The sequence below is a fragment of the Lates calcarifer genome, unplaced genomic scaffold (assembly GCF_001640805.2).
Source record: "Lates calcarifer isolate ASB-BC8 unplaced genomic scaffold, TLL_Latcal_v3 _unitig_2093_quiver_1733, whole genome shotgun sequence".
Lineage (NCBI taxonomy): Eukaryota > Metazoa > Chordata > Actinopteri > Centropomidae > Lates > Lates calcarifer.
The window spans coordinates 25,316-35,391 of NW_026115978.1; the positions used below are offsets into that span (position 1 = coordinate 25,316).

Genomic DNA, 10,076 nt, shown 5'->3' on the forward strand with positions numbered 1-10,076 from the left:
TCACCATCTTGAAAATATGTGGAGTAGGAACAATCCTTATTAATAGTCCCTCTGTGTGAAAGCTTTTAATTTGGACCTTTTACTGGCTGGACTGAGGCACACTGTGAAAATAACGTTCAAAATCCACTGTTTATCTTCCAAAGCTCTCACATGGCCAAGCTGGCGCTCCCAGATCGTTTCCTGCAAAGATGTTTCGACTGCAGATCCAAACTGAGTCTCTGCCAGCCAACACTGGTCCTGTTGCCCCGTCCATACAGACTCTGAAGCTGAGACACAAATACTGTGAGCAAATAAGACTCCACCATGGAGCAGTGTCAGAGCATTATTTCTCAATCAATGCTTCTCTAACACAGTTTCAACAATTACAGACTTAACAAAGGTAATATTTGTGTTCGATTCCACAGGTGTTTATTATGTCCACCAACAGGACAAGAAAAATGTTCTGTAAAAGGTAAGGATTGTTGTGATATTCCTCCTGCGTTGAAGGTCATTAGATATAGATTTGCTCTCAAGTCTAAATGAACGTAACCCCAGTAAACTTTTGTTTAAGATGAAATGACGATATTGAGTTTAGAAATTTCATCTCTGCTCCATTAAACAAACCGATAATATCATATATAATGATGAAATGTTTGACAACACAAAAATAACCAAGTACATTTATTGTTGTTGTGCGTTTGTTTTCTTCTAAATATTTAGTCAACACATGCAGATGTTTAATACAGCCACCAGAGGGCGTCTAACATCAGACAGCCACTTAATGGAATAACAATTGATTCATAATTTAAAGGCAAAATAAGAAATAGTTATTAACTGGTGAATATAATAACCTTTTTATTACAGTTTTTTACTTTGAGCGTTATAGTGTGTTAAATGCATGTTTAATTAATTTCTAATAGCTTTTTAAGATAATTTGATGATATTTAAAAATAATAAAAGTCACACTAGTCATAAGTCACTAAATGTCACATATTTTTGTTGTGATTAGTGTTAACTGCCTTCATATTGTGCATCAGTCTACATTAAAAAATGTTCGACCACAGTGTTGAATGAAAACATGATAATTTATAAGGCTACTTTATATATTATATTATGGTACTAAACCGGTTTACAACTGTACATGGGGGGATCCGACTCTAGAAAACCTGAACACACAGCAGTAGTTAATGTTATAAATAATTCACAAGAAAAATAGTTTACAAGAAAAAATAGCGCCTTACATCTTTACTGTACATACATTATGTCTTCACATGTATATTTTACAATATACAATCCACGTGACCTAAATAGAAAGAAAATCTATTTACAGATATCAAAATAAAATGAAGAGTACGAGACAAAAACAATATATTGGCTAAGATGAGCAGCTCTACACAACACAAACCAAATTATGTTTTTATAATTGCAGCTTCAGTAAAAATGTCTAGGTGCACTCACACAATAAGGAATACTAATAAAAAGGATGAGATTTTAACCACTTAAGTGAGTTCATAAAAAAAACAAACTTTTCAAATACTTAATTTTGAAATGAAATGAAAGTCGGTTTGGGAGACATCTGTTGTTTATGGGATTTTCTCTCTGTATTGCATTATTTATGAAGACTTTTTCCACAGTAAATCCCAGTCTAAATGAACTGTGAAGCAGAACAAAACACAGCATTGAGATTCTGTTCATATGATAAACACAAATTCGTTAGTTACACCCAGGCAAACAAAAGTCGCCATGCGCAATATGGAAGTATTATGCAGAGCCATTATTTAGCCTGCCCTAACCTATATAAACATTGATCTTTTAACAGTGAACTAGCCTGAAATGTGCAGCATTCTGAGTAAGACTGAATAAAAAGGTTTTACTACATCAGAATATACTGAAAAGAGTTTTGTGCAGCTATATGTGGAATTACTGATCACTGAGGAATAAATAAGTTTGAACTCCTTGTCAGAATAAACAGCATCTCTGATTCCTTTGCCGCCACCCTTCCTCTGTTCTCCCAAACAAGGACAAAAACAGCATACTGAATGTTATTAGGGATGGCCCGAGGGAGCTGTGAAATGCCTCTGCTCTGGGGGTTTATCAGGACCGGTGACTCAACTCAAGACTGGCACATCTTCCTCCAAGTTTGCCTGAGGCTCCGGCGCTGACATAATGCTATTTAATGAGATGCCTGAGTCCACAAAGGAGACCAAGATTGAAATGTTGCTCCTGATTCTGTGCCAGGCTGTTCCAAGGAGGCTCCATCTTTCAGCTTACAGCTTTGTGAATACAGAAACAAGTCTGAATCTAAGAAAATGAACACTGCTCAGATGACATTTGCTGGGATTTGGGTATATGCTGACTGGCTGAAGCAACCTCCAGAAAAACAAATCTGCATTCAAAAGATGGAACAGAACAGAGAAGGAAACCTACAGCGAATCTCAGAGGATCTTTTTGGAACAGTCAGAACTTAAATAAACCCCTCCAAGCTATATTTCTTTACAGTTTGATGTGGTGGGCCGGTCTTATGCAGAAACATCCTCCTGAGATCAACAGTTCAGTGATGAAGAAGTCAATGTGGCGTCCCCTTTCTTCTCAGCTCCAGAGTGTGCAGGCCCTCCTGCCGTCCCAGGGCATGCTGCGTGCCAACTTTGTGGGCTGTCTCTGTGGCAGTGATGTCAATTTGCGCGTATTTGGTGGAACTCTTCCCTATCAAGACACAAGAACACAAGAACAGATCTTCTTTTAACTTGAAATACTTCATAGAAAGTCTACTATTTGAATATTCATCACTGGAAGGCTCCACACTTTCTCTTTTGGCTTGCTATGATAAAGTTAGCTGGTTGTAGCAGCGAATAGAACAGAAATAAACCCAGTGTCTCCAAGAATGAAGAAAGCGCGTCATGCTCATCTTTTTCTTTGACATTCGTGGGGTTGTGCTCTGTAAATTCGATGCCCGGGGTTAGAGTGTCATTGTCAACTTCTACTATGCTGTTCTGAGGTGTCTGAGGGAGAACCTTCAGCACAAACGACCTGAACTAAGACAATTGTTGCTCCCCACACGCCATACTCGCTGGATTTGCTTCCTGCCACTGCTTCTGTTCTCAAAAATAAAATTTGAGCTTAAGGGCAGCTGTTTTGACAGTGGAGGAGATATAGTGCACATCTGTAGTGCTGGAAATGCTCTCAGAATGGAACTTTCAGGGAGCGTTCAAAGCATGGCAGATGCGTTGTTTCGCTGCACAGTGAAGGGTAAGGCGGCCAAATTTGAATCAGGTATGGGTTTTGCTTGTTATAGGCACAGTCTCTGAACTTTTCGATCGCACCTCGCTAGTGCGTCTCCCAAAACGTCAAACTATTCCTTTGTTTTAGAAAATAAAGGACATTCTTGTCTGAGTTGACAGCAGAGACACTGCTGAATCATCTTCAAAAAAAATCCTGAATTTTGACAACTGATGAACGTCCAAACAAACATGACAGCAGAGGGTTCAGAGTGAAGTGGATCTCTGCCCTTCCTGCCAACTCGACTGCTTGAGGTATGACTGAGCGTCATCGCACAAAGCAGAACAATATGCAAATGATTCAGCTGAAGCTTTTAAAATTCCCCTCATGCACTGTCTTTCATATGCACGTCACTAGCATCTCTATAATTTGGTGCCCATCCTTGTGTGAAAATCAAATATGCAAGACGTCAGGGTTTAATCACAGTAGCATATGAATGAATATCTCTAACATGTGCATCAAGGTATTGTTGCCTCCTGCTTGAATTATGTAAAGTCAAGGAAATCAAAACCAGCTCCTTACAACACATTAATAGTCCCTGGAGGAGGATCCCATTAGAGCCAGTGAATTCACAGCTGTGATCTGAATGCCCTGTGACCCCCTTTCAGTGGCGAGACAGGACACCCCCCACCTCCCAGGTGACAGATTAATGAGCCTGCATGCCGGGATATAAACTGTATTGCTGACATTAGATATTAACCTCTCTCATGTCAGAGCTCGAGCAGTCCTCGTATTCCTGAGGCCAATGACGCTAATAGCCGACTTGTCTGTCAATTACAGCTCACTGCCGCGTCTCCAGTGACAAGGACTCAGCTGTCTTTTATTGTGGTGAGACGAAATCAGCTCAATCGTTTGGGAGCGATTCCTGTAACTCTAACAACGTAAAATGGAATTACAGAGCAATCTTGTTTCTAGAGCGACTCTTCCTCCTCGTTTGATATTGACATGCTGGTTTATCTGAAGTTGGCTCTTCCATATCTGTCCGCAGGATTTGAACAGAAAATGTTTTTAAGAAGAATATTGCCTTTACACAGTGCTGTGCAGATCAGAACATAAGCACAAATAAGAAAACCTTGTACACAGTGTGAACAAAGGCAAATTTTCTTTTAAATTCAAACCTTAACATTAAATATTTGCTATGTCTAATTTACTTAAGATCACCATTAGGAATTCATGAGAATCTCTAATGCTGATTACAAGTGCTCGGGTACATACATGTATACATTTTAATCATTGCATAAATCTGTGTAGGGGAACAGTGCATGATTGTATGGTAAGCAGGATATAATAATGGTGTCTAAAAATAGCAAGGAGGTATTGTGTGAACATTTGTGCGATGGCAACCAGTATGAATCAAGAAAAAAAAAAAAAAATGGTGGAATTATCAGAGGATATATGCAATAATATATATTTTAGTATTAACTGGTCTCTCAATGTAAACAGTTGCCTCAGGCTGTTTTAACAGTGTTACATCATCTACTGTAGGTTTTAATATTCTCTAATATCTCAGTGACTGACATCCCCTTGACTGCCTCATGTATTCATCATGGACCACTCCTCTTTAGAAAGATGTTAGTTTACTTTTTAGGATTGTTGCGTTCCAGTGTTGAATCGTTAAAATAATCACAGATAATCACTAATAATAATAATCATTAAATGATTTTATGAAGCATGTTGTACAAAAGTAACAACATATTTTTCTCCACATGTGGAGTTTGCCACCCTGACTGCTGAACATGGCCGCTGTCTGAATAAGGTAAAAGTCTGGACTGTTTATACAGTGATTCAGAGCAGATCATTGGAGCTTTAGAGACAAAGTGTTTGGAGATCAGCCATTTCATTTATCAGGAGGTTACTTCATACACTTCCTTACTCTGAGTCCCTCGGGTGCTGGTACCTGGCTCCTGCAGCTCGAGTTCCATGTAGTTGAGCTGCTTCTTGGATGTGGGACTGACAGGAATATTCACATATGTCACACCCTCGCTGCAAGGCCTCTCAGGAAGTGATGCCTCAGGGGGGAAAACGAACACTGCCCCTGACAAGACAAAACAGAACTGTGTTAATTTAGCTCAGGTGGACTTTTGTTCATTTGGATCTGTGAAGATTTTTTTTAGGTGTGAACACTCAAGCTATTTTTAATCAACACAAAATGCCAGCTTATTTGACACAGGATTTGTTTTTTGTCATTATGACCTTAATTAAAAGATAATAATAATGAAGACGATAAGGCTGGTGTTATTTTAACACTTTGTCATTATGACCTTAATCAAAAGCTGGAAGATTTCCCCTCCAGGCTGAGCAACTCTTGAGGCTCATATTAATTAGAGTCATTCAAATAAAAGCATCTGCAATAAAGCAACACTATTGTTTCAACAGTAGAGTACAGAGGCAGATAGGGGATCAGCACTAACACTAGAACACAGTGTATCCCACTGAATAGCCCTTTTCCCCCCAGAGGCAAATTATGCATAATTAGCTAAGAGGCCCCAGAGATACATTATGAGATACATTATAGTCATTTTGAGCTTTGGGGTAGCAAAACTCTAACTTAGTGCCCTTTTAATTAAACCATCAAGCTGTTTTGTCAATTCATCATGCTACTGAAAACTGTGTGCAGAGCTCCACTTCTAATATCCAGTTCTTTGAAAACCTTCTGGTGAGTTTACTGACTGAAATGTTATGTTATATATGATATATGACATGACAGAATGCAAACAAATGGCAAGATATTTTTAAAAAGCAAGTCTACAGCCCAATATATTTTTGCTTCTGTATTAAAAACACTTTGCAAACAATCAAAAATCCAGACAATCCCTTTCATTCTTTAAATATTTGCTACACAAACAGAGCTACAGACCACAAACTCAACTGTGATGTATTTACAAACCATTGGCAAATTTCTTTATTTAAGATTAGTAAACCGCTGTTAAAAAATATAAACATTTCTGCAACATGTACTGAAAATCAGGCCGTTTTTAACAGACTGAATATACTTTAACTCTGAACTGATGCTGAAGACAAGCAGTATTATATTCTGGGTTAAAAGCAATAATACCTTAAGAATCTTACAGTTGATCAAACAGTGCAGTCAGCAGAAAAAGGTGTCAAGTAAAACTAACAAGAAATGTCGCCTCAACCCATAGCTTTTCCTGTCAAACACTCAAATTATAGCCACAGTGTTGCCTAAAGTGCCTCGTCCATGTAATTTATTGTACTTGATAAATGGTTTCCAGTGGCAACAGGAAGCCCCTGTCGGCTTTACCTGTCATAAACCTAAAAGCCACCCAGGATAAAGAGGCACAGAGGGGAGTTCACTGCTGGCTGCATAAATGCTGTTTAGCGCAATATCTCACTGATAAAGAATCAGTGCAACCATATAAATTATGTGCATGTTTGAGCTCTGACATGCATCGTCCAATACATATTTTTATGCCTGTGCGTATGACACCAGCAAAGATAGCTACAACCTTCAATAACAGGGAGAATGTACACTCAAGGATATCTGGGGAATCTGCGTAACTCAAAGATTAAAGCCTGTGTATAATCAGGTACTCAGTGTTAGGTACCAAAAAAATAAACCAGGCACGGTGATCACACAAAGATACATTTTTATTACTATGTAAAGGACCAAATATAATCAAAATGATTTCAAACAGAATCCATGTAGCTTGCCATGCTACTACAGTTAAATATCCAAACTAAAACCAGATCCATAAATCAGTTGAGTTTCTTATCTTAAATGTTTGTTAATGTTTCATGTATATGCTGTATCATAATCAGATTCTTATGATGCTGAAATCTGCTTCAAAAATAAAGCATCAGCTGAGATTTAATATAAAACCAGTCTTTACCTAATTAACAAGGTCACACTGATTCATTTATCCAAAGCTGTGAGATTTTACACTCCACATACAGTTAAGTGGACTCCTCTCAAGCACATTAGCAAAAACTGACGTGCAAACAATCTGAGTAAGAGCTCAGGCTCCTACTCAGATACTCCTCTTGAGCACCAGCATCTCATAACAAAACAAAGCTGATGTATAGTATGTGATGTTTGAAGATTAAAGAGAATATTTGGATCACAGAAAACAGACTTTATTGCTACGTTTTCTGCCATGTGTTAAATGATGATCAGCAGAGGGCATTCACAACTACAGACACTAATGAGGTAACACTAAAGATCTTTAGAAAACAGTTGTTATGATACACCTCTAACAGTAAATGAATTTATTCCTAAGAGTACAGACACTGTAGTGTCAGAATCATATAGTAAAACTATAAAACGCTGCCTAAAATACAACCATATTTTAATCTTTACAACAGCTGTGGTATAATTACACTTTTATGTAGACACACTGCTGTAAATTTAGTTCTGATGCTGGGTAATATCTAACATTTGGGTACAAAAAACATTCCCCCTGCTATTGACTCTTCCTAAATGGCAGCAGCAGTGGCCATTACTCACAGCTCAGAAGCATGAACCCCAGGAGACACACACACAATCAGTGAGAGGCCATTAGACGCCAGCAGAGTCTCCATGGGTGCAGCCTTTGGCAATGTCTAAGAGGCCTGATACCTAATTGATCAGACATCAAGCAGCCCTTTCCAAAGTGCGGTGTTTTATAATGGTTGCCATTACAACAATGGGTCTGCCCACAGCACTAAGGCTAGGGGACTTTTCCATAATACACTTTGCCAAGCCTCTGGGGGACATGTTAGAGGCAATACCTGGCTGAGCTTAGTGACCCAAACTCAACAAAGCCAACTGCTTTTTGAGGGAAACATGGGTGTAATGACAGCTGTGTCTTCAGGGTAAGAGACCTGCTCCAGCTGGTTTTCCACCTTTCAGCAGACAGACATTAAGCTGTGATATGGAGGTGAAAACATGTCTGACTGAACCCAAAGTGACTCTGCTCAAAATTTGAGACACATATTGCTTCTGCAACACTTTTAAGTCTAAATTTACGCAATGTCATGTTTTCACTTCAGCTAAAAGAGTACATACTAGAAAACCATTGTATAAACAGAAAACTGTCAAACCTGCTTTTGAAATGGTACAAAATGCCAAAAGTTCTTTGCCATATATTTTTCTTAGACCTGCCATCCACCCCCGCACCCCCAGGGGCTTCACTAGAACACTATCCCATCATCCATGCAAGAGGCCAGACCAAAGCAGGAGTCCCTACTGTAAAGACAAGACAAAGGTAATAATCCCTCACTGGCTTCCCAGTTGAAATGTTGTTTGTTAAAATGCACCACTGCCAGGGACTGAACCCAGATCAATACAGTGTTATCCACATTGCAGCCACCAAATCCCTACATGTTGACAGTTTGAAGATACCATATTGTTTACCCCAATGATGTGCAGCAGCAACCACAGCCAAAACTTTTCAGAAATTTTTTTTTTTTGTTCTGAATATATCATAGCTGTCAGCCCTGTGACAGACCAGTGACCTGTCCGGGGTACTGGGATTGGCCTCTACCCTCCCCCACAACCCTTGAAAGGATGAGCAGTATAGCAAAAGGATGGATGGATATAGCGCTATGATTCACCAAGTACTCATCGTATAATCCCACATACCTCAAAATGTATACTGGACTGTCTGATACAGAACACGACCAAGGTTTTATTAGACCCATCTTGGACAGAATCACATGCAATGAACCTGAAAAACTGCAAAAACCTTCATGCCTACACTCTGGGTACCTGTATGAATATGGCACCAAAATAAGTCAATATAACATCATCAATCTTAACTGCTTATGGCACTGGTTTATGAAATCAGGAGCTGAAGCTGTTTTAATATGAAGTTTAACAACACTATAACATCACATGAACATTTTGTTCCAGGTGCCATCAAGGCTGCATCATCACGTAAACCTGAGCCGCTGGACTGGGCCACGTCCTGCACGTCTCCGTCCATTAACTGCCTGCTGAGGCAAGATGATGGGAAAGATGACATGGGAGCCGAGTCGTGTGTGTAGGTACATGAACATGACTGATGGGTTTGGTGCCACATTGTGACAGCTGCTGGACTGTGCAGAGCAGGTGTGCATTAGACTGAGGGCATGTTTCTGGGTGCGGGATGTTTAAGTGGCCAAACGTCCCCTGACAACTGTCCTCTCACCTCACATCAGGGCAGGTATTCTGTCACGCATCACCGCGCTCTCTGTATGGTTACATATCTGTGTGTTTTCTCTTGACACAATTGGCTCTTATGTAACTCAAGTTTACAAGGTTACATAAAATGCAGATGAAGAAGGTGAACATTCACTCTGCAGTGAGCCCTTCACTACGCAATGAAAAGGTGAGGTCGCTGACTCGAGTCTTTTACTCTAAATTACATTAATGGCAACACAGATTACATGTGACTCATACCTGTATGTGCTTTACAGGTCCATGTGTGATTCATCTCTGACAATCACAGAAATTTAGGGATTTATCGCTCAGAAAAAACAGATGCTTAGTTCCAAAATTTAAATATAATGATAATACATTAAGGCTATACATATAGGGCTATATTCATATAACAGCATTACTCATTTTCAACTATATGAAGCACTGTGCATACCATGTTGAGGCAGCCACTTCATGGAAAATGTCACAGTTCCATTACCCTGAATAATGTTAAGTAAACATAATGTGTGTGGTGTACGTGTCGTTCCTAACATTGTCCTCATGGATGTTATGCCTCGCCTGCTATTTCAGACTCTGAATAAGCCTCATTTTATTTATATCAATTCATGCACACCAGGCAACAGGTGATGCGTTTGTAGCAGCGTTCATTCAGGTGTATGAGTCATCAATTCAATTCACTTTC

The 10,076-nt window shown here is 39.3% G+C and overlaps 1 long non-coding RNA gene across 1 annotated transcript; it reads right to left on the reverse strand.

The window, feature by feature from the left end:
* Window positions 1-643: 643 nt before the first annotated feature.
* Window positions 644-5,535, reverse strand: LOC108892161 (uncharacterized). Its single transcript, XR_001962425.2, has 2 exons — window positions 5,129-5,535; window positions 644-2,682 (listed from the first exon to the last, which is right to left on the reverse strand). It is a non-coding gene; the product is annotated as an uncharacterized LOC108892161 (long non-coding RNA).
* Window positions 5,536-10,076: the final 4,541 nt, after the last annotated feature.